A 26,358-nucleotide genomic window follows, 5' to 3' on the forward strand; every position below is an offset into this window, starting at 1 on the left:
TATATTTGAGCTTTGAGAGGTGGTGGCATGATATATGATGTATGGATTTGATATTTAAATTTGGTGTATTCCAATTTCAAGTCTAAAGGTAAAAAATAGTGATGGTGTTTCAGTGAAAAATAGTGGTGGCATTTTATTTTTTATATTATTATATTTGATGTGGGACATGAATGAAAAATAGTCTTGAAAATATACTTCTACAAATAGCTATATTAAATAGGCATTGCCTTTACATGATTTCGATGACATTATAAAAGTGGATGCAGTGTTATTGCTTGTGACTTCTGGAAACAGTGATGATTGGTTTCTATGACAGAAGACGTCGTGAATTTGTTGCAGTAAGGGATGTGATGATGTTTGTGGCATAGATGTAATATATGTTTGGCATTATGAAGTATCATCCTATTAAATACACTTTTAGTTCCCACCATAAACAAATATTATTTGATTATTTATCTTAAGAAATATTTTTAATAAATATTTAGTGGAAATTTAAAGATAATCGTGCCATATGTGTAAGTATATGAATTTTTATAATTAATATATCTTAATTTCTTTAATTGATTTTTTTAATTAGATTTCTTATGAATTTCTAAACTCTTTTACCATAATGAGTTTAGATCTTCAAAAGACACCATAAAAATTAATTAAAAAATAATAATAAATAATTGCTAAATGATTAGTATTTAATTCGTTGGAGAATTACATAAATAATTAAATGGTTGGAATAAACATAAATATAAGAAAAATATCTGAACAATAACAATTGGCTGAAAAACTAAAACTTTGAAATATTTTTAGTGGAAGTTTATATTGTGCAGTATAGTTATTGTAGATTTTTTGTCCTTTCTTAGTGCTGGTTCTGTTCTTTTTACAAAAATCTCTAAGTTCTAGTTTATTTGGAAATTTTTTTTCGCTTTGCGTGTCAAGAGCCTCGTTATCTTTTTGTCCGTGAAGAGTAGAAGTAATTGTCTATCTTTTTTCTACTACTTTTCTTTATATTACCTTTAATTATTAACTAACCAAGCTAATTAATTAATTAAATTTATTTATTTAATTAGTTAATCAATAATATGAACTTTTGGTCTTTTGGGCTTTTTCTTTTATTTTTTTAGCCCAAACTATTTTTAGGCCTAACAATTGCCCCTCTCGTGTATATATATATATGTTTCGCCCTTGGGCCAAGCTGTATATATGAATTTCCTTTCTTTCAATCTTCATTCTTTTCATTCTTGCCCAATCCAATGTCAAAGAATTTTAGACCTAAAGTCTAATATCACTCATATGACGCGTGGTATTGAGAAACTAAAATAAAAGAGCCTTAAATAAATTTAATTTCGAGCTCTTCATCTCCCACTAGAGCATTAAAATTCCCTTCCTTTCAACTTCTTTCTTCAAAATCCATCTCATTTCTTGACTTTGCAAATAAAAACTCATTTAAAATCACAATATACTTCAAAACCTCTTCTCCATTTGAAAAAATCCCCAATTTTCTCCTCGCCGTCACTTTTCTCTTCTTCTTCCTTTTCCGGCGTGCCTCCTTTTTCCAGTAATTCCTTTGTTGCCTCCACCTTCGCTGCCTACAATAGCTTTCCGCCTCACCTTGCATTGTTCGCTTGTCGCTTGCCGACGTGCTCTCACCACCATCAGGAAGGACTCAGCTGTTGCACATCGTCGAAGACCCCATTGCTCACGGCGCTGCCAACATTCACCTACATGTTGTCTCACCAATGCGTGTCATCCCTCTATCATTTGATGCTATTGCTGCTTGTAGTGTCGTTTCTTCATCTAGCGGGTCTGTCTTCTTCGATGGTCTTGGAGCAAACCGAAACCCAACTGATTCGGTTCAAACCGGACCCATTTGCTTTGATTTTTTTTGGTGATTTGTGAGACGTTGTTTGTATAAAGACCCGACCATAGTATTAGCAAGTATACCCACCTGCAAAAGAATTTCTGGTGTATCAAAGGAGACAAAAAAAAGGTATAATTTTTGTACATTATCCTTCATGTTTTATTATATTTTTGGCTAGATTAAAGTGCAAATTTTTGGAATATATTTGCTTTTGAGGCATTAAGAATTTGTGTGAAAAAGTTTAATTTTTTACTTTAGGCTCTATAAATATTATTTCGGATTTTCAAAGTAAAAATATTCTTTTAGGAACTGAAAATTCAAATTCTAAGAGCCTCAAATAAAAATTAATTTTATGGCCTCTCAGAAAATTTTTTGGATCCTCAAGGACTGTTTTTACTGTGGGCTTTGGATCCCCAAGTACCAATTTTATTTGGGGCTCTCTTATTAAAATATTTTAAAATATTCACTAGATCTCTAAGAACATTATCAACTTTTCCAAATTCGGGAACCCGATTTCCAAATTCGGGAACTGGATCTCCAAATTCCCATTTTACGTGGGGCTTCTTTAATAAAATATTTTAAAATATTAACTGGATCTTCAAGAATATTTCCAACTTGGGGAACTGGATTTCTAAATACCCATTTTACTTAGAGCTCCCTTAATAAAATATTTTAAAATATTAACTGGATCCCCAAGAACATTTCCAACTTGGGAAATTGAATCCCTAAATGCCCATTTTACTTGGAGCTCTTTTAATAAAATATTTTAAAATATTAATTGGATCCCAAAGAACATTTTCAAATTGGAAAATTGGATCCCCATATACCTATTTTACTTGGGGCTCTCTTAATTAAAATTTTTTAAATTTTTTCTAGATCCCTAAGAACATTTCCAACTTAAGGATCTCCTTCTAAATACTAAGCTGGTCGTATTCTTTGAGGAACTCAATCCAATAAAATATCTAGACTATTAACACTTTTTATTTTCATGATAGCACCACACAATCAAGCTTATATCTTAAAATGTTACAACATAATTGGAACATGTGCACCTTTTTCCTTTTGTCTCATAATCATGGACTGAGGCTCTATTCATCATTCTTTTTCTGGGAATAAGTCTTCTTCTAATGCTGCCACTGCTGAGGTATTTTCTTTATTTGGCTTGTGTTTGATGTTTTCCTTTGTCTTTACTCTGACATGTTTGCACCTTTTATTTTAGGGATTTCTTTCACTTGGTTCCTCTCCTCATCTTGTTAGGCCTCTTCCTGCAAATCCGCAAGTGAATATACTTCTTCCATCCAAGAGGTAATTTTCTTCCCTTCTCCCTTTCTTCATGTTATATTTATTTCTTGATCTTCTTTATTTCTTTCTATAGGCCATTAGACGTTACTTTGGCTGCATCTCTTATACACCCTTATTTGGCTCCTTCTTTACCATCCTTCTTGACCTTCAGGTTTACTTCCTACTTTATTTATTTGACACCTGCATTTATTCATTACTAAATAAATAAAATTATTCCATACAAGGAATTTCCTAATATTTTTACCCTTGAGGCAATCCACAATAGCTCTTATCTCAGTGTAGGAAATTATTATGATCAGGATAATCTCCCTATTTGTCCATATCCTCTTGATGATGTTGGTGAGCTTTTATTGGGTTATGTGGTTCAACCTTTAGAACCTTCGAGCAAAATCAAGGCTCGGCCAAAATCTTCTTCAGACTGGTGCACCTGGATAGACAAACTTCAACCTCATTTTGAAAAAATATGGAAGCATCTGGGTATTTTTTATCTCATTCAAATGTCTAGGCATCAGATGTTTATGGAGCAGGATCTGCTTTGTGTTGCTTTGAGATTTTGGTCTCCTTCTGTTCATGCTTTCATTTTCCTTTTTGGGCCTACTTCTTGACTCTTAAGGATATTATTTTCCTCACTGGTTTGCCTGTATTGGGGGAGAAACGACCATACTGCTAGATGCTAGGGATCCATTTTTACCAGCTCATGAGGTATCTTCCACTTTACATTATTCTTATCACTGCATTATTCTAAGATGGTTTAGAGGTAGTGGCTTACCTTCTATAGTTGAGCACATTGACTTCCTATGGGTTCTCATCAGTCAATACATTATTTACCCTCTGTTTAGTAAGCCCTCCATAGAGATACTTCCTATAGCTCGGGCCATGGTATTTGGGAGGAACTTCGCATTGGGTACTATGCTTTTGGCTTGTACTTATCATTCTCTTTAGTGGCTGTTACTGATTTATCTTTGTTCAGAGCTGCCTGTCACTTATGGCTAGTTCAACTTTGGTTGTTTGCTTACTTTCCCACACTCAAATTAGAGCCATGTCAGTCTCCTCTCATTTTCCCAAGCATAGAGCTGATGACTGTTACCACCTAATTAGGAGTTGTTGAAATCTTTACCTTTTTCTATTCTTTGACTGAGAGATCCATCCAGCATCTTGATATTTGGGGCGGTCGCGATTCATTGGTTAATCCATAGGAGTTTCATTGTATTGCTTCAAATTCGAATGCTTTACTTGATCTTAGGACGAAGCTCTTTTATGCTTTTACCACTAGCCGTCTATTAGTTATTAAGGGTTCTCTTTACTTCACCAATGCTCCCTCTATTACTCCTCCATGATTTGTGAGATATTTGCCTTATTTATAGCGCAGACAATTTGGATTTTACTAGGTGATTCCTCATGTTGACTTTTTTGCTCTCTCAATCCCTAACCATATGACTATTGATGATGTTCGATATTTATTAGGACAACAAGGATCTATTTCTTGCTCCATTATTCTAGTCAGTAGAGCAGAGACTTTTGCTTTCGAGAGTTGGTGGCCTTCGCTTTATTCTAGTCTTGTACCTAACACTCTTAAGTCGATGCTGGCAAGTATATATTTCTCTAATAATTTTATTTCTTTTGATATTTTCTTCTTTCCTTTTTTAAGGGCTATCTCCTGCTCCTCAGACTAAAAAATTAAAGACTACAGCTACCCCTGCTACTTAAAAGATGTCTAATAAAAAGCAATTTCTCATTCCTCAATCATAGCTTTTTCTTCACCAAAGATAAAAGTGTCTAGGCCAAAACCTCCTCCTAAAGTTATTACTGAAGCTCCTTCTACTTGGTGATGTTATGATGATTCTTGGACTTGCAGATTTTTTTATGCTTGACCTATCAAATTTTAGGATCCATGTCTGAACTTCCATGTTATTCACTGGCAATCCCTACTTCTTATTTTCTCCAAACTCCAAGGAGGGATGGTCAGAAAGGAAATCAGCCAATGCCTGTCCTTCCACAGATTTTTGAGGAAAATAAATCAATGAAAATTCAGTTGAAGTCAATGACCATTTACCTATTTTCCTCGTGATAAGTGGTTTGTTGAGCATGTATTTCACCAAGTCTTTTTGAGATACCATATACACCCTTGATTTGAGGAGATAATGTCTTAACTTTGTATAGGCAAAATAAAGGGCTAGACAAGCCTTTTCAATTGGTGAAAACCTGACCTTAATAGAGCTTAAAAATCTACTTAAGTAATAAATAGCCTACTCATGACCATAGAATTGGTTATGCTAACAAAAAACCTATAGATTCATTTGCGGTTGACAAATATAACTTAAGTGGAAATCCATCTCTAGGAGGCATTAAGACTAGAGTTTTTTCAAGTAGTCTTTGATCCTTTCAGAAGCCTTCTGATGGTGCTTCTCCCATTTGAACTCTCCTACTTGCTTTAGTTTGAGTAGGTCTGAAAATTCTTTGGTTTTTCCTGCCAAGTTAGAGATGAATCTCCTCAAATAGTTTGAGTTCCTTTTTTATTTTGTGGAGGTTTTGCCTCAATAATTGCCATGGCCTTATTCTTATCTACCTCCACTCCTTGTTGATGCATAAAAAACCTAAGAAGTCTCCTGCCTGGACTCCAAAAGCACATTTTAACATATTCAACTTTAGTTTGTGCTCTCTCATTCTCTGAAAGCTTTTCCTTAGGTACTCCACATGGTCAGTAGCTTTTTTAGGCTTTACTACTATGTCATCAATATAAACTTCCATATGATGACCTAGCATATCATGAAAAATGGCATTCATGGCCTTTTGATAAGTGGCACCTGCATCTTTCAATCCAAAAGGAATAACAAGCTATTCAAATGTCCCTATTGATCTTGGACATCTAAAAACAGTCTTAGAAACATCATCTACAACAATTAAAATCTAATTATAACATGAATAACCATCCATAAAAGATAATAATTTATTAGCAGTAGCATCAATTAATATGTTTGCTATAGGCATTACATTGTATTTAAATCTCTAAAATCAATATATAGCCGTAGCTTCCCATTCTTTTTCATAATAGGCACAATATTAGAAAGCCACTAGGAATACCTTGTTGGTACGATGAAGCCTGCTTTTAGCAATTTCTCAATTTCTTCCTTCACCCTGAGTTCGATGTCTTTAGACATTCTCCTGGCTGGTTGTTGATATGGATTAAATTCTTCCTTGATGGGAATGCGGTGCTCTACCAAGCTCTTGCTCAACCTAGACATTTTTTCATAGCTCCATGCAAAGTAATCCTTGAACTCATGTAAAGTCTCCACAATTTCTTTTTTCAAATCTTCTGGTAATAAAGTGCTAATGTACTGTCACGTTTGGTTCTTCTAAGGTGCCAATGTTAACTTCCTCCAAAGGATCATGGACTTCTAGTTTCATATCTTTAAATTTCTAGGACGCTATTACTAAGTCTTCAATTTGTATTTGCTCCACATCATCTTTTAGTTCTTTCTCAAAGATTACTTATGCTCCATCCACCTCCTGAAGCCCCTCCAACTCAAGTCTCTCAAAAGTCTGCTACACAAATATTTTAAATATAGCGACTGTAGCTACTCCCAACTCCTCATTGGAGTACTCAATCATCAATCTCTTCTATGATAGGCTGAGACATTGGACTGTATGGCACGATGGTTGTAGGTTTGAGAAGTGCTTTGATTTGATTCTCAGTTTCCTCTCAGCACATATAAACATGTTTGGGATCTGCATTCTTTTTCCTTCTTATCAACTTGATTGGCCCAGAATCCACACTATAGTATCTGGCTTCTTTTGCATTTGAATAAGTGAAAAAAGACTGCCTATCTGCCCATATCACCTCTACTTTATCACCTTTCTAAAAAAGCAAGAACTGGTGAAGGGAGGATGGCACACACCAATTGGCGTCAATCCAATCTCTTCCTAATAGAACATTGTAACTAGCAGCAGAATTTACAACAAAGAAAACGGATAGTGTAAAGTCTGACTTCCAATAGTGATCTCGCTAGGTAAGATACCAAGTGTTTTAGTAATCTCACTTGTAAATGCTGAAATCGGTTGCTATCAAATATTCTTTTATTTTTCCTAAAGCCTTCACCATCTTGAGTAGTAATTTATTCACCACCGACCCATTATCCACGAGCACCCTTGGAATAGGTTTTCCATTAAGGTGAGCTTTTACGTATAAAGGCCTTATGTGCTTTGTCATTTCCACAGATGGTTTCTCAAATATTACCTTTTTTGGTTTGTTGGATTGAGTGGCTTGAATTATGATGCCACTATAACAATCCTCCTCTGGTATTTCAATTGACTGCCCCCTAATGTTTGATGCTCCTTGGATCCCAACCAAATCTCTTCATTCGTTCCTTTAGACATAAACGAGGGAGGTAAGGTCACAATAGTAGTAGAACACTTATAAAGGATAGGGACCCTTTTTACTATAAAGGTTCCTTCCACTAACTGATCTTCATGCATATTGTCATCAGAATTCCCAATAGAAGATAACAAATCATCATTCTCATCAGAATTACTTGTATTTTCAGTGGTCTTTCTGCAGAATTTAGACTTTCCTTTACCTAAAGTCTCCGCCATTTCCTGTTTTCTTTTCTCATCAGCCTTCTATCTTTGCATTCTCCTTTCTAGGTCCTTGTCAATGACATCTTCAGGAACTTTTGTGTTGCAACCTATGTCATTGGTAACTTGGTTGCACTTTGGGTGGTACAATAAACTTGGTTGTCCCTTTTGAAAATTTGGACCTTGAGAAGAAAATGGCATTCTCCTCTAAAGTTCTTTGGAAAAAGGTGGTATAGTAGTAAATCTCTTTACTTCTTAGGGCTTCTTAGTGAACAAAGACTTCTTAGGAACCCAAAATTTATGAAACACCTTTCCTAGCTGAAACTCCACCTCCTTCCCCTTCTTTTGCTTTGCCTTCTTATTTAACAAAGTCCTTAGATAAAAAACTATAGTGTTGATTGGAGCTACAGTTGGGAAATGATCTTCATTAATAAGCATAGCCTCCTTTTTCTCTGGAAACTTTAGGATTCCTTTATTAATCATGTCCTGAACCATATTCATGAAAGCCCAACAAGAGTTAGTTGAATGATTGAAATTATTATACTTAAAATACTCCTTTTCTTTGATTTCTTCCTTAAGTGGGAACTTATGATCTTATGGAAGTTTGATGAATTTCTCATTTAGTAAGAAATCAAATATCTCCTCAGTTTTGGAGACATCAAATGTGTATTGAGATTATGCATTAGTAGCATATGATTTCTTCCAGGTTTTAGGGACCTTTTTCACCAAAGATGGGCAAACACAGCTTCCTGTATTGCAGAAATTAGCTACTGCTTTTATGGGGAATTGATCTCCTGATAGTACGTTCCAATAGTAGATTTTTTCTTTTGATTTTCTTTTCTAAGTAGTTCTTCATACCCTGTCACTTTTGCTGCAAATTCATAAAAATCTCGAAACTCCATTCCTTCAAATTTTTTTCTAAGCTCAATGTCTGATCCTCTTTGTGCCATCTTCACAAATTCTATCTCAGGTAAGAAGATTTTGCATCTATTCATCATTTTTTTCAACCTAGCAAAGAAGAGATTAGTGGTCTTTCCTAGCCTTTGAGTTATCCTCGATAATTTTGCAATGCATACTTTAGGTTTAGCTCTTAAAAATTGAGTATGGAACTATCTCTCCATTTCTACCAAGTTAGGATAGAATTTCTTGGGAGAGTAGCATACCATGTGAATGTAGCACCAATATAAACAATTTAGAAACAGCCTCAATTTGAAATTTACAAAATTTTCATAATTAGCTAGTTCATCACACTGTACAGTAGACCTAGCTATATGTTCAAGAGTTGACTGACCACTTTCTCTTAAAAATAATACAAAGTTTGGAATTTAGTATCTTCTTGGATATGGATTGTCTTTGTTAATTGCATTAGGATAAGGCTTATGGAATTTTGGTTTTCCTACTTGCCTTAGACCTGGACCATAAAGCTCTTGAACCACATCTTTTATAGCTTCCATATTCATCATCTGAGGCATAGGTCAAACAAGAGGTCTTGGCTAATATCATAGATGCCCTCTATTTATCATTTCTGGAGTCATGCCCCCTAGCATAGGATTTTGCATCCCTTCCTTATCATACATCAGTTGTTGATTAGTAGGATTTGTAGTAGCAAAAATTTAGTATGGTAACATAGTCTACCCATATGAGGGCGGCTAATAGGCATTGCTCCTCTTGGTAAATTTTCATCCCTCCTGTAAGGGGGAACACATCTTTCATCAGGAACAAGTGGGGCTTGGGGCCTTGGACCATCATTCCCCTCTTGAGAACTTGTAGAGGACTGCCCCCTTGCTCTGCATTCTGCCCTAAAGTTTGTGACGAGACATCTTGGCCTCTTGGCCTAGGACTCAGTTGAGGTAAGTTGGAAGTAACTTTTTCAGCAATTTTGGCATGGTATTGCTAAATTGCTGCATTAAATCATTGACTGCTTTCTTCTGGCTCTTCATGGGTTTATTGTGAGCCTTTACCATATACTTTCAAGCAGTCTCTACTTGCATCCTAAAAGCATCAATCATAGGGTTTGCATTAGAAGTTTGAACTAAAGGTAATACCTCACCTTCTCCCTCTACAACAACATTTCCTATTGGAGGTATTAACACCTTATGTGGTTGGACATTTTGAGGTGCCATGCTCTTTTCAATCTGCTTCACAATCTGAGGAACAAAACCTTCTTATCCTGCTTCATCAGCAGTGACTCTGGCATCTTGAGACCCCACAATGTGTTTTTCAGTAATACTTCTTATTTTAGGTACCATAAGAACTGGTCTCACTAGGTGTGCCAAATTATATTTGGTGGAAATTTGATGTTGAGCATGTCATGTATGTAGGTACATGAACCTTTATAATTAATGCGCCTTATTTGACCTTTTTAATCAGATTTCTTGTGAATTCATAAGCTCTTTTATCACAATTTGCTTAGATCCTCAAAAGACACTGCAAGAATTAATTGAAGAGTAGCAGTAAATGGTTTCTAAATAACTAGTATTTAATTCGCTAGGGAATTGCATAAATAATTGAATATTTGGAATGAATATAAATACAAGGAAAATATCTTAATAATAATAATTGGCTAGAAAACTAAGCTTTGAAATGTCTTTATTGGAAGTTTGTATTGTGTAGTGTAGTTGTTGTAGATTTTTTTCCTCTCTTGATGCTGCTCTTATTCTTTTTATAGAGATCCCCAAGTTTTAGTTTACTTGGGGATCTTTTTTCACTTCGTGTGCCAAGAGCCCTATTATCTCCTTATTCTTGAGGAGTCAAAGTAATTACCTATCTTTTTTCCAATACTTTTCTTCACGTTACCCTTAAACTAACCAAGCTAACTAATTAATTAAATTAATTTATTTAATTAGTTAATTAATAATTATGGGCTTTTGGTCTTTTGAGCTTTTTCTTTTATTCTTTGGGCCTAAATTATTTATAGGCCCAACAATAAAAATTAAACTCTTATACCCACATTTCAGCAAAGTAAGTTTTTATACTTTTTCTAAAGTAGAAAAAATATAAAGAATCATCGTGATTTTTGAAAAAATATATAGAAGGCCAAAAATTTTAAACTAATTGCAAAACTACCTAATGTAAAACTATCTTAAAAAATCTATAACACTCTACTTTTAATATATCTATATTTATATTAGCACTAAAAAGCTTCTTGCAAAATACTACGGGTATATATATTATATTATTTTTTATAAGTAAATTTTAATATTTATTCTATTCATTATAATATTATAATAAAAAGATGCAACTCATTTAATTATTGAAATATTAATTAAATATAGTTATGTTCCTAAAGGCAAAGCCAAGTGTCAGTATAATCAGGGTTGATTTCAAGATAACCAAATGATTGAAAGGATTCATTTTCTATAAATAATTTTTTTATGTGTTAGATTCAATTACTATGTAGAATGGTATGATGATTTGAGTGGATAATTTAATAGCCGGGTTGGTAGCATCTAATTCTATAAGGACATTAACTAAGCTATCAGTATTTTCAAGAACATTACTCTCAAGCTCCATACTATAATGTAACGGTAGCAAAGGAAAACTAATAAATAAACATTACAGGTGAATAATTATATGGAAACAAATTCAGAACAGTAAATTTGAATACAAATAGTGCATAAACAGTTGTTTCGAAGGCTAAATAGTTGCATACCAATAACCATGAATTCAATTTATGTAATTGGATACTTACTTAAAGTGATTATTGTACATAACATATGCAATGCATAAATGGACATCTTTTATCACAAAAGCATGCAAATTTGTTTTTGAAAACAATGAAATTGTGTTGAACAGGTAGGCAAGACATGATATTGAATGGAAATAAATACAACGAGAAAATATACACAATTAAATATACTGAAACATCTTTATCTTTTAGAAAGGAATAACAGTTGTAAACATAATGTATTATTTATTTATATTTACATGTAACTATATTATTATCTAATTACTTTTAGAATATGTATATATGTGTGTGTGAATATTATATACATTACTGATAACTTAGTCAAAGAGATCAACTATCAATAAGTTCTTCAAGTTTGATCCGAGCTCCAGAGTACCTAAAACAATGATTAGAAAGCACCGAACAGGGTTGTCTAACCACTCACTCCGATGGTCAAGTCAATAATGATGTTGTGAATGCAAGTGTGTATTGATTGTAGAAGAATGAATCTATCTAACATATTATATCTCAGTCCTTTATATAGGGACTGATGGTCCCATAATCCCACAAGGAGCAGGATTTCATGAATGTAAATTTTTCTAATCTTATTAGAATTAGTCTTCTTGGATATATAATAGAGTCCTAAGTCAGTTAGCATTCAATCATGACTTGGTCTTCAAGGCTCCTAGTTATACTTGGATTTGGACTTAGTGAACCCTGCATTTCTCAGCTATGATAACTCGGCATATGATGCTTGATTATCATTAGTTGTTCGACCTATTATGGTCAACCATCATGGATGTTCGACCTACTCTTGTATGCTTAGCTTATATTGTTCGACCTATATTTTGGTCAATTATCATTAGTCTCACCCTCTAGTGACTGAATATTTATGCTTGATAATTAATAACCTCTTAAATAATCTTGATATTAAGGATATTGGTTAGCAAGCCCCAGAGGATGTTGTTTGTTGAGATGCTCTCCTTAGAATTTGTTAATCGTTTTTATGAACTAGTATTATGTAGTTCTTAGAGCTTGTTTACACATTTGGATGAACTAGTCTTCTACTCTGTAATGAGCTTGTGTACTTCTTTTTTATAATGGGCTCATATACTCTTGCTCTCAAATGAGCTGGCGTATTATTACTCTCCAATGAGCTCAATTGTTATTGCTCTATAATGAGCTCATATACTTTTTGCTCTCCAATGAGCTAACTATTGATGCTTTTCATTAAGCTCATTTATTCTTTTCTCTACAATGAGCTGATATACTTTTGCTCTATAATGAACGGGGTGTGCTTATATCAATTTTTATAGGATCAACATTTTTTATATGCCTTCATGCTCTCTCATGAACTTTTGAGATCAAAGATTTATTATATGCTTTGGTGCTTTCTTATGAGCTCCGGAGATTGACATTTTGTTATGTGCATTAGTGCTCTCTCATGAGCTTTGCAGATCGAAATTTTATTATGTGCCTTGGTAGTCTCTCATGAGCCTTGGAGATTGACACTTTGTTATATGCATTAGTACTCTCGCTCTCTTATAAGCTTTAGAGGTCAACACTTTATTTTGCGCCTTGGTGCTTTCTCATGAGCTTTAGAGATCGACACTTTGTTTTATGCCTTAGTGCTTTTTCATGGGTATTGGAGATTGACATTTTTTTATATGCCTTGATACTTTCTTATGAGCTTTGGAAATTGGCACTTGTTATGTGCATTGGTGCTCTCTCATGAGCTATGTAGATCGACACTTTATTATGTGCCTTGTTGTTCTTTCATGAGCTCTGGAGATCAACACTTTGTTATATTCTTTAGTGCCCTCTTAAGAGCTTTAGAGATTGGCACTTTGTTATATGCCTTGGTGTTCTCTCATGAGCTTTATAGATTTTTATTATGTGCTTGGTGCTCTCTCATGAGCTTTGAAGGTCGACACTTTACTATATGCTTTGGTGCTCTCTCATGAGCTTTGGAGATCGGCACTTTGCTTTATACCTTAGTGCTCTCTTATGAGCTTTGAAGATCAACACTTGTTATGTGTTTTGATGCTCTCTCATGAGCTTTGTAGATCGACACTTTGTTATATTTCTTAGTGCTCTTTCATGAGCTTTCAAGATCGACGCCTTGTTATGTGTCTTAGTACTCTCTCATAAGCTTTAGAGATGAGCACTTAACATTCTTTTATTACTATTATCATCTTCATATCCTCTCTTTCCTGTTTGGATTTGGTGCCTCGTGTTCCCATATGCTCATCTTCCTTCTTTTAATCCTCTTTATTATATTGTATTATGACTTTTGTTAGAGTTAATTGCCAAAGATCAAAGGTGAAATAAGTGCAGTCCTTACTTCTTGATGTTAGATTAACTCCTTGGTGAAGAACATTATGTCCTTGTTTGTTATCATTAGCTTGTGATTCGATTGGCAGAAAAAAGACATTCGTTTCCCATAGATAGTACCATTTGATAACTTAGTCAAAGATATCAGCTATTAATAAGTTCTTCAATTCTAACTTAAGCTCTAGAGTACCTGAAACAATGGCCACTCACTCTGATGGCTAAGTCAATAATGATATTATAAAGGTAAGTGTGTATTGATTGTAGAAGAATGAATATACTTGATATCTTGTGTCTTAGTCCTTTATATAGAGGTTGATAGTCTCCTATTCCCATAAGGAGTAGGACTTCATGAACGTAAAGTTTTCTAATCCTATTAGGATTAGTCTTCTTAGATATACAACAGGGTCCTATGTCGAGTCAGGTTACTCAGTTAGAGTCCGACCATGACTTAGTCTTCAAGACTCCTAGTTGAACTTAGATTTGTACTTAGTTAACTCTACATTTCTCGGCTATGACAACTTAGCATATGATGCTCAGTTATCATTATATGTTCGCTTTATTATGGTCGGGCATTATGGGTGTTCGGTCTACTCTTGTATACTCAACCTGTTCTTGTATGCTCTATGTTGTTCGGCCTATATATTGGCCAGTTATCAATTTCTTTATAATGTATTTATATGTATAAATAATAGCTTTAAGAAAAATAGATGTCGATCATCCCACGTGTGTAGGTATATGAACCGTTGTAATTAAATGCACTTTAAATTGACTTTCTAATTAGATTTTATGAATTCTTAAACTTCCTTGGCAGTTTGTTTAGATCCTCAAGCAACAGCACAAAAATTAATTGCAATAGCTGTGATAATTTGTAAATAAATAAGCTGAAAGAAATTATATTTAATGTGCTGAAGAATTTCATAAAACATACTGATGTTTAAAACATAAATACAAGAATAAATAGTTTGTTGGAAACTAATAAAAATATTTGCAGAGTGTTTGTATTTGAGTAGTTTCAAATATTACATTTGATTGTTGATTGTCCCCCATATGTTCCGGTTTACTTATGCTTTTATAGGAATCTCCAAGTTCCACTTTACTTGGAGAACTGCTTTCTTGCTTTGTGCATGTATAACCCTATTATCTCATTTATTTAGGGAATTGAAGTACAAAGTCGTGATGACTTGAAGATAACTGGTACATAACTTCCTCCACTTTCTCACGTGCTTAAATCCTTAACCGTTTTGCTTTAACTAATAAATTAATTAATTTAGTTAAGTAATTTTATGGGCTTATGATCTTGGACCTTTATTTGTTCCTGTTGGGTCCAAAAATTATTTATAGGCCTAACAATTACCTCCATCATATATATGCCTAGCCCATGGACCAAGGCTATGTATATGAATTTTCCTTTCTTAAGATCCATATCTTCCATTTCCAACATCCAATCCAACCTTTAAGAATGTCAAAGAATTTTCACCCTAAAGTCTAATATCATCCTTATGATGCATGGTATTAGGAGAATGAAGCAAAACAATCTCAAAAGTCTCAAGCCAATTTAATCTCTAGTTCTTCATATTCCATTGAGACTCTAAGACCTCCTTTTTTCAACTTCTTCCTCGCAAACTTATTATTTTCAAGACTTTACAAATAAAAACCTATTTAAAACTACTAACATACTCAAAATCTTTTGTCTTCATCATCAAATCTCTAAAGTTTTATTTTGTTCTCTTTTTCCTCATCAGCTATGATTTCTCTCTTTTTCCCTCACTAGTGACACCTCGTCATCTCCCTCTTTCTTCATCGGCCACAGTAGCTCTCCCTTATCATTTGATGCTACCAGTGCTACTGTCGCCAATTGGTCATGCATCGATGAGGAGGACAGCCCTCATGCCGTCACTCTTCTTGTGCAACCTAACGCTACTCAGCAGCAGCTCATCGATGCTACCTGTATGCAAGCTTATCAACATTGCTCCATAACCTCCTAACACCTCTTGCTTATTCCACACCAGCGTCCCTTTTTCATCCACCAAAAGTGTTGTTGCATTGCTCCATCGAGCCTCTTCTCTCGATGGTCTTAGACCAAACTAAGAGGTCCTTGGTTTTATCTGTTCACTTGGTTCGATTCAAGTTGAATTGGTTTCCCCTATTTGTGACTCTTTTGTGGATTTTTGAGACTTTGTTTCTACAAAGCTAACCCTTGGTGCTAGAAAGTTTACCGACCTCCTGCAAAGGAACTTAAAGTATATCAGATAAGCCTTGGTACACTTTTTCACTCGGCATTTTTAATTTTTAATGTGTTTTTAATGGTTATGTGTGAATAATTAAGTATAAATTGCTAAAAGAATTTTAGGATGTACCCTTATATAAATAAATTTATTTACTTTTGAGGCAGTGAAAAATTATGTGTAAAAGATTGAGTTTTACTTACGAGCTATAAATTTTCATTTTGAAGCCTAAAGTAAAAATTCTATCTTTAGGAACCGAAAGTTTAAATGCTCAAAGGCCAAAGAAAAAGTTAGTTTTAAGATCTGACATAAAATTTATTGGATCTCTAAGAATATTTTCAACTTGGAAAACTAGATCTCCAAGCACCCAATTTACTTGGAGCTCCCAGGACTCTCGTATTAAAAATATAGATAAAGTTCAAAAAAACTACCATGTGATTAATGCTTTTACGCTTGAGGAACGGATGTAATTTTTGTATCAAATGAGTAAACTTTATTTTATTTTTTTAGTATCTTTTATGTATATTTAATGTTTTTCTCATTTTTTTTAGATTGTAAATATTAATAGAAACATAATTTTCTAATAAAATAAGTGTTCTTAATCTGACTAGATATTTTGTGATCATAACAAATTGTTGAAACATATATTCTTAATTCTTAATCAAAATTTAAAAAATAATTTTTTAAATAAAGTTTTAATATATCTATGTATTCTTTGATGCATTCTTAGATGCCACATTGCTTATAAAATCATAATTAGTGGTTTAAGTTAAATACATATAAAACTATATAAAATTAATAAAAATATGAATATATACCTAAAAAATGTTAAAAAAATAAAACACATGATACTCATTTTATAGAAAAGAATATCTCCATCCCTTAAGTAAAAAACCTTTAAACCACATGGTAGTTTTTTGAACTTTACAATTCAAATATTGCTGGATCCTCAAGATTATTTTCAATTTAGGAAACTGGATTCGCAAGTGCCCATTTTATTTGGGGTTCTCAAATTAAAATATTTTAAGATATTTATTGGATCTCCAAGAACATTTAAACTTGGAGAACTGAATCTCCAAATAACCATTTTACTTGAGGCTCTCAAAATAAATATTCTAAATATTCAGTGAATTCCTAAGAACATTTCTAACTTAAGGAACTGGATCTCTAAGTATTCATTTTACTTGGGGCTCTCGAAATATAATATTTTAAAATATTTACTAAATATCTAAGAATATTTCTGTCAGCACTACTTTTCTGGATCTAGATATCAAGAGAGAAATAGAAAACCCTATGATGAAAGTTACTGCCTTTCTCGGGTCTCGAAAAGTGAAGGACAGGCAATCCGAGGCTAGAGTCGAGGTTAATCCAGCTGGAATTACCTTTTTGAAATCAATTTGGACGTAATTGTCAGAAAAAATTAAGTTTAAGGGTCAAAATGGCAGTGTTTACAAATTTAAGAACCAAATTGCAATTTTTAAGACTTCCTCTACATAGAGCAAATCGGCTTTATACAGAGGCGATTGGGTATTTGCACTCCGACGTCTAGATACATATTCTAGAAGATTTCTTTGACGATTATCATCATTTTTAGAAATAAGTATTTAAATTTCAAAAATAAAATTGGATATTTATAGATATATTCCTAAAATATATCACTCCTTTATGGTTTTTTTTTGAAACCCAACCTCTATAAATAGAAAGGGTAATTATGGTTTAAAAAAATGAAAAGCTATGGCAGTAAATGAGACCAATACCTGAGAGACATTGAGAAAGAAAATACATAGAGAAAATCCAGAGAGAAAAGAGACAAAAACACTATCATTCTTAGTTGACATAAGAAGATTCAAGCCACTAAGAAAGAATAATTTTAAGAAGTAAGCTACTGAAGAAAGAATCATTTTTGGAAACTATTTCGAAATCGAGAAAAGGTTTCTCTACATCAAATTAAGCACTGGATTCCTACCCAGCCTTCGACTCAACTGCATTCTTATTGCTTGAGACTCGTAGATCCATCATTCACGGTGACAACCTAAGGGTTCCTTCAGTCATATATTTACCATTATCATAACATCAGTTCTTTTGTTCCTTTTTATTTTCTTTTTTATTATTTGCTTTTAAAAACATTATTAAGATTTTGATTTATGATTGATGGTTGCTACTCGTGTTAGCTACAATCTAAGGCAGTGTACCTATCGATGCAGTCTAGCACTAATGGCGAGTATCAAGGTCGTATTCCTCGGGAAAGCGAAAGCCCAGAGTTACTCCTTTGTTCTTTGTTATATTAACCTAAAATGGATGATGAATAAATTCTAAACTAACTATTAACTACGAGCTAAGTTCCGAGGGAGATGCAGGAGTAATTGATAAGTGAAATAATCAAGACAAGAAGATAAACCCAAAGAGAATCTAAACTAGTTGGCAATCAAACAAAAGATAAAGGATCGGTGAGTCTAATTATGCTACCCGTGGACGAATTCTTAACCGAATTCGGTTTCTCTCTCTCGATAACCGAATTCGGTTTCTCTCTCTCGATAACCGAATTCCTAAACCTAATAACCTAAAGTTGGAATCTCTTCCTAACGATTGATTCTTAAATTAGCATTAAGCTTTAATCCGCCTCTATTAAGCTTTGTTAATTCTTAATCCGGCTAGTTAATTATCCTTATCTCTAAGCGATTATTAACCAGTTCTTGTTATTCAAAATTTCAATTGCCAAACGGATTTCTCAATCTCATAAAGCAATCTAAACATCACAATTCACAACGTCTCATGAATAATGCATAATCTTATTAATACTGAAAACAAGAAGAATACAAAACCAACTCAAACAATCCAACAATATAATATCAAGCCAACATAGTAAAGAAATCCCAATGGATTAAATCAGTCTAGCTAAACATGTTCATATTTAAAACAATCTAGGAAATCAATTACAATGAAAGAATAATGAAAATAAAACATGTACACCCTTTTCTCTCGAATTGGATGAACTGCTCCAAATCCGGATCTACACTTTGATTAATCTCCCAAACGCCTCTTGAATTGCTCCACACTGTTTTGCACTCGGAATCTTACGATTTCGGGATTCTTACTCACTGCAACTCTCTCTCGCACTCAGTATTGTGCAGAAACCGAACCAGCCACTAGGGCTCAATGTCACTCTTTTTTTTCTCTCACTTTTAAGAAAAACTCATTTTTTCTTATATATTTAACTTCAAGACGGTAGTGTTCGACAGTAGGAAGTCGAAAGCCGTCTTTGGCCGTGGATCTCACAGTAGGTTTCACCAGTAGTGTTTCTCCCCGTGTTGTCCACCACGGGCCATGTTTCTCCCCGTGTTGGCCACCACGGGCCATGCTGAAGGCCGTGGTGGCTACGGAAACCGTGCCCAAAGTGCCAATTTCAAGAATCAAAGCCAATGGTTGAGCACGGCCAGAGTCCAGGCCGTGCTCAATGTATGCATTGCGGGCTCTTGTCCGATCTTGATGAATTCTCGTCCGTTTCTGCACGTATTGATCTATAATTGCTTAAACAACGATGATGGTCCTATAAATGTTCCTGAAATGCAAAAGAACACAAAACACGGGTGATCTGGGAATAAAAGCACAATAATTGCTAAGAACATACGCAATAATATGCAAGCAAATATTTGTAAAACTATGCTTATCAAATTACCCCACACTTAAGCTATTGCTTGTCCTCAAGCAATTAACAACTCACCTCATAAAACTACAGTTAGCAATTCCTTTCAGTTTATGCCCCTAGTCCACAACAGAGATTATTCAACACATCTCAAAGGATACTCAATCATAAATCAAATTACAAATCATTAACAAAGAATGGAAATAATATTAATGCATGAGTAACTTAAATGATAACTCAACACAAACATCATGAACCAATGCCTCACAGGGATCACTCAAGTCGCTCAAAGTGTATATTAGGTGAATAACAAATCCCTTAAAGCAAATGCACAAAACCCGCTCACCATAAGCTTGCTCATAAATCATATCTTCGCTACTGTGAATAAGTAAATACCAAAATCAAAGGGTCTTTACCAAGGTTGAAATGGGGCTAAGGTAAAGGTACGGAGATTTGGATAGAAGTGTGAAAGTCTTTCGGAATTCGTGCGATAAACAATAGTATATGCTCAAAGGATTAAATGCCTAAGATCACAAAAAGAATCATTCACTAAAATCCCTACTTCATAGAATAACGCTCGCAAATGCTCTAAATCCAATAAAAAGATAAATAATTAAAGAGATTTGTTTATTATATTTTTTTTTCTTATTCTTCTTTTTTTTTTTTTTTTTTTTATAATAATGAACTAGCGACTTATTAGCGTACTGCATACAACTCGAATAAACATAAAGAATAACAAATACAAATTGGATCAAAGGGAGCATTTAAAATATCAAAAAGATTTAGTGAATTTACCAACATAGCAACTAGCATTTTAATCCCACATAAAGTCGAACATATCACAGAAAGAAATTCCAGCATAAGCTGAAAAGAAAAATTTTGGAGAGGGGTGAGCCTCCAGCTCAGTAAATAAATAATCAACATAATCTATATCATATACACTTCATACAATTTCCACCTAATCACATAACTTACCATGATTCATAGTTTAGGTATAAATTCATACCATTCTACTCAATTCATTACAACCATCATAGAAGAAATACAATTCAACAATTATGGTTAGTTCTCACGGCTTGTGGATCCCCTTTAATGTGCTACTCCGCCTCATCCTCACCCATCGCACACGTAAGCTGCTCCGCCTCATCCTCACATTATACACTTTTATAGCCTCTCTAGGCTTTAGCCTCCCAAGGCTTTATATATATATATATATATTTTTTTTTCACAGGGGAATCCACTATTAACATGCACATATGCACTTAACATCACAATTCAATCATTTCACTTATATCATATTCAAGCAATAACAATTGTTCCACTCAACACCAATCATTTCCATCTCATTCATTCAAACATAAATAATATTAAGCAAACGCAACCATTTGCGGAACATTTGATTAAATGTATGAACATAGCAAATATTAACTATTTACTTACTCAAAATACACTTATTCCTTCAGCATATAAGAACCTCCTTTCTTCACAACTTCCTTTCCAGACCTTTGAGTACCTGTCAACACATTCATCAATTCACATTTCATGCATATTCCAAATATTCATGTAAATGCTAGTTCTAATGCATTACAAGATCATCCTGATGTGCGTAAAATACACACATCTAAATGGGGTTTTTAAGATTGATTTTATGGACATTTGGATGTGAATTGGTCTCAACACTCACCCTATACGTATGTTTATGTTCATTAGGTCCAAAAGAGGTCAAAGGATGATAAAGAAAAAAATTAGAGCATAATTGGACGTCAAAGCTGCCGAAACGAGCTAAGTATGCCTATGCGGAAGGTTAACACGGCCGTGTTGGATTCAACACCACCAACACGGCCATGTTGGATGCGTCAAACATGAAAGAAAAAGAAGCTTTTAGGGAGCCCGGCAACAAAGAGTAACACGGCCAAGAACACCAGCCCGTGTCCCCACCACAGCTAGGGACACGGCCGTGTTGGAGGCGACAGGGGGTATTAATTAAAATAATGAAGAGAGGAAAAGGAGGAGGCAGCTAAGGTTAGAACGTCCCAAACCCTAATTTTTCTTTCCCTAAGGGTTTTCTGAGCTGAAACCAAGAGAAAATGAGACTTGGATCAAGGTTTCAATCGGATTCTCTTCAAAGATCAAAGATTGGGCGAGGTTCGTTGATTGATTTTCAAATCGAGCAAGAGGAATAAGAATTGATTCAATTGGAGCAAAAGGATTTGGGGCTGTTTACTCTCATCCAAGGGTGTAATCGGGTTTTCTCTACCTTTGCTCATTGTTGTAATTGAATTCTTGTGTATTTTGATAATGAACATGATTAGCTAGATTGATTAAATCCATTGGGATTTCTTTACTATGTTGGCTTAGTATTATATTGTTGGATTGTGTTGGATTAGTTTTGTATTCTTCTTGCTTTCAGTATTAATAAGATAATGCATTACTCATGAGACGTTGTGAATTGTGTGTTTAGATTGCTTTGTGTGATTGAGAAGTCCATTTGGCAATTGGAATTTTGAATAGCAAGAACTGGTTAATAATCGCTTAGAGATAAGGATAATTAACTAGCCGGATTAAGAATTAACAAAGCTTAATAAAGGCGGATTAAAGCTTAATGCTAATTTAAGAATCAATCGTTAGGAAGAGATTCCAACTTTAGGTTATTAGATTTAGGAATTCGGTTATCTCGAGAGAGAAACCAAACTCGGTTAAGAATTCATCCACGGGTAGCATAATTAGACTCACCAATCCTTTATCTTTTGTTTGATTGCCAACTAATTTAGATTTCCTTTGGGTTTGTCTTCTTGCCTTAGTTATTTCGTTTATCAATCACTCTTGCATCTCCCTTAGGACTTAGCTTGTAGCTATTAGTTAGTTTAGAAATTATTTATCGCTAATTTTAGGTTAATATAACAAAGAACAAAGGAGTAACTCCGGGCTTTCACTTTCCCAAGGAATACGACCTTAATACTCGCCATTAGTGCTAAACTGCATCGATAGGTACACTGCCTTAGATTGTAGCTAACACGAGTAGCACCCATCAAGTTTTTGGCGCCATTGCCAGGGAATTGTTTGAAAACTAGAGTGAAATTTGCTATTTGTTAATTTAGCCATTTTTTTTCTTTTTTCTCTTATTATTTTATGATTTTTATTTTTATTTGTTTATTTATTTTATTTTATTTGTACATATTTATTTAGTTTAAGTTTATGATTCAGATAGTGAATGATAAGGAGGTTCAATGCTAAACTCTTTGTATGACACGTTGGAAAATGGGATCAGGAACCAAGAGAGTGCTAAAAATTGGGATACCCGTGCATCTATAGAAGCTCAAGTGGAATCATTTTGCAGGGCTACCGATCAACTCTCCACTCCTATCCTTTCGTCTCAAGTTTTTTGTGAATTTTGTTGTGGTTTACATTTGAGTAATGATTGTCCATTGTACAGTGATGTTGCTCATTGTTCTTATAACTATGAACAGGTGAATTATACGGGAAGTTGGCCAAATGACTCGTATGGAAGCACCTACAATCAAGAGTGGAGCACTCATTCACCCTATGGATGGAGCTTAGATGGCCCAGAACCGCCAGAATCTCAGCAGGAGTAGGATTTAAGAGCAAGCATATAGTAAGTAAGACAGTAGTTGATGCATTGAGCGATTAGACACTACCCTTTAAACACTTTGAGTGATTTAGAGTGAATCTGTTTAGGAGTTGGTTCTAAACAATTTCGTTGAGACAGTATTGTGTGAATTATTGGCATCTTGGTTGTGATACTTGAATTGATTGCTTCTTTTCTTTTTGTTTGACTTACGCTTATTAAGGATATGTGCAGGAGCTCTCTAGCTTGTCTGTCAGTTTAAGTATTGTTCCTTAGTGGTTTATTTTCCTTATTTTACTTTTGATTGCTTAAGACAAGCAATGAGCTAAGTGTGGGGTTATTTGATGTGCGTAAAATACACACATCTAAATGGGATTTTTAAGATTGATTTTATGGACATTTGGATATGAATTGGTCTCAACACTCACCCTATATGTATGTTTGTGTGCATTAGGTCCAAAAGAGGTCAAAGGATGATAAAGGAAAGAATTGGAGCATAATTAGACGTCAAAGCTGTCGAAACGAGCTAAGTATGCCCATGCGGAAGGTTAACACGGCTGTGTTGGATCACGTGTTGGATGCGTCAAACATGAAAGAAAAAAAAGCTTTTAGGGAGCCGGCCACAGAGAGTAACACGGCCAGAACACGGCCTGGGACTACTGGAGGTGACAGGGGTATTAATTAAAAGAACGAAGAGAGGAAAAGGAGGAGGCGGCTAAGGTTAGAACGTCCCAAACCCTAATTTTTCTTTCCCTAAGGGTTTTCCGAAATGAAACCAAGAGAAAATGAGACTTGGATCAAGGTTTCAATCGGATTCTCTTCAAAGATCAAAGATTGGGGCGAGGTTCGTTGATTGATTTTCAAATCGAGCAAGAGGAACAAGAATTGATTCAATTGGAGCAAAAGGATTTGGGGGCATTTACTCTCATCCAAGGGTGTAATCGGGTTTTCTCTACCTTTGCTCATTGTTGTAATTGAATTCTTGTGTATTTTGATAATGAACATGATTAGCTAGATTGATTAAATCCATTGGGATTTCTTTACTATGTTGGCTTAGTATTATATTGTTGGATTGTGTTGGATTAGTTTTGTATTCTTCTTGCTTTCAGCATTAATAAGATAATGCATTATTCATGAGACGTTGTGAATTGTGTGTTTAGATTGCTTTTTGTGATTGAGAAGTCCATTTGGCAATTGGAATTTTGAATAGCAAGAACTGGTTAATAATCGCTTAGAGATAAGGATAATTAACTAGCCGGATTAAGAATTAACAAAGCTTAATAAAGGCGGACTAAAGCTTAATGCTAATTTAAGAATCAATCGTTAGGAAGAGATTCCAACTTTAGGTTATTAGATTTAGGAATTCGGTTATCTCGAGAGAGAAACCAAACTCGGTTAAGAATTCATCCACGGGTAGCATAATTAGACTCACCAATCCTTTATCTTTTGTTTGATTGCCAACTAATTTAGATTTCCTTTGGGTTTGTCTTCTTGCCTTAGTTATTTCGTTTATCAATCACTCTTGCATCTCCCTTAGGACTTAGCTTGTAGCTATTAGTTAGTTTAGAAATTATTTATCGCTAATTTTAGGTTAATATAACAAAGAACAAAGGAGTAACTCCGGGCTTTCACTTTCCCAAGGAATACGACCTTGATACTCGCCATTAGTGCTAAACTGCATCGATAGGTACACTGCCTTAGATTGTAGCTAACACGAGTAGCACCCATTAAGTTTTTGGCGCCATTGCAAGGGAATTGTTTGAAAACTAGAGTGAAATTTGCTATTTGTTAATTTAGCCATTTTTTTTCTTTTTTCTCTTATTATTTTATGATTTTTATTTTTATTTGTTTATTTATTTTATTTTATTTGTACATATTTATTTAGTTTAAGTTTATGATTCAGATAGTGAATGATAAGGAGGTTCAATGCTAAACTCTTTGTATGACACGTTGGAAAATGGGATCAGGAACCAAGAGAGTGCTAAAAATTGGGATACCCGTGCATCTATAGAAGCTCAAGTGGAATCATTTTGCAGGGCTACCGATCAACTCTCCACTCCTATCCTTTCGTCTCAAGTTTTTTGTGAATTTTGTTGTGGTTTACATTTGAGTAATGATTGTCCATTGTACAGTGATGTTGCTCATTGTTCTTATAACTATGAACAGGTGAATTATACGGGAAGTTGGCCAAATGACTCGTATGGAAGCACCTACAATCAAGAGTGGAGCACTCATTCACCCTATGGATGGAGCTTAGATGGCCCGGAATCTCGGCAGGAGTAGGATTTAAGAGCAAGCATATAGTAAGTAAGGCGATGTAGTTGATGCATTGAGCGATTAGACACTACCCTTTAAACACTTTGAGTGATTTAGAGTGAATCTATTTAGGAGTTGGTTCTAAACAATTTCGTTGAGACGGTATTGTGTGAATTATTGGCATCTTGGTTGTGATACTTGAATTGATTGCTTCTTTTCTTTTGTTTGACTTACGCTTATTAAGGATATGTGCAGGAGCTCTCTAGCTTGTCATCCGGTTTAAGTATTGTTCCTTAGTGGTTTATTTTCCTTATTTTACTTTTGATTGCTTAAGACAAGCAATGAGCTAAGTGTGGGGTTATTTGATGTGCGTAAAATACACACATCTAAATGGGATTTTTAAGATTGATTTTATGGACATTTGGATATGAATTGGTCTCAACACTCACCCTATATGTATGTTTGTGTGCATTAGGTCCAAAAGAGGTCAAAGGATGATAAAGGAAAGAATTGGAGCATAATTAGACGTCAAAGCTGTCGAAACGAGCTAAGTATGCCCATGCGGAAGGTTAACACGGCTGTGTTGGATTCAACACTGGCCGTGTTACCAACACACGGCCACCAACACGGCCGTGTTGGATGCGTCAAACATGAAAGAAAAAAAAGCTTTTAGGGAGCCGGCCACAGAGAGTAACACGGCCAGGAACACCAGCCTGTGTCCCCAACACGGCCGTGTTGGAGGTGACAGGGGGTATTAATTAAAAGAACGAAGAGAGGAAAAGGAGGAGGCGGCTAAGGTTAGAACGTCCCAAACCCTAATTTTTCTTTCCCTAAGGGTTTTCTGAGCTGAAACCAAGAGAAAATGAGACTTGGATCAAGGTTTCAATCGGATTCTCTTCAAAGATCAAAGATTGGGCGAGG

At 34.6% G+C, this 26,358-nt stretch overlaps 1 long non-coding RNA gene across 5 annotated transcripts; it reads left to right on the top strand.

Moving 5' to 3' along the window:
- Positions 1 to 1,194: 1,194 nt before the first annotated feature.
- LOC8262808 lies at positions 1,195 to 22,898 on the top strand. Of its 5 annotated transcripts, none has more exons than XR_007216224.1 (5): positions 1,195 to 1,981; positions 3,072 to 3,157; positions 3,228 to 3,305; positions 14,882 to 14,921; positions 22,800 to 22,857. It is a non-coding gene; the product is annotated as an uncharacterized LOC8262808 (long non-coding RNA). The 5 variants fall into 5 exon arrangements; XR_007216225.1 differs by lacking the exon at positions 22,800 to 22,857 and adding an exon at positions 21,306 to 21,326; XR_007216228.1 differs by lacking the exons at positions 14,882 to 14,921; positions 22,800 to 22,857 and adding an exon at positions 22,864 to 22,898 and having other exon boundaries at positions 1,197 to 1,981.
- The last annotated feature ends 3,460 nt before the right edge of the window (positions 22,899 to 26,358 follow it).

This window comes from Ricinus communis, chromosome 6 (assembly GCF_019578655.1).
Source record: "Ricinus communis isolate WT05 ecotype wild-type chromosome 6, ASM1957865v1, whole genome shotgun sequence".
NCBI classification, from domain to species: Eukaryota; Viridiplantae; Streptophyta; class Magnoliopsida; order Malpighiales; family Euphorbiaceae; genus Ricinus; species Ricinus communis.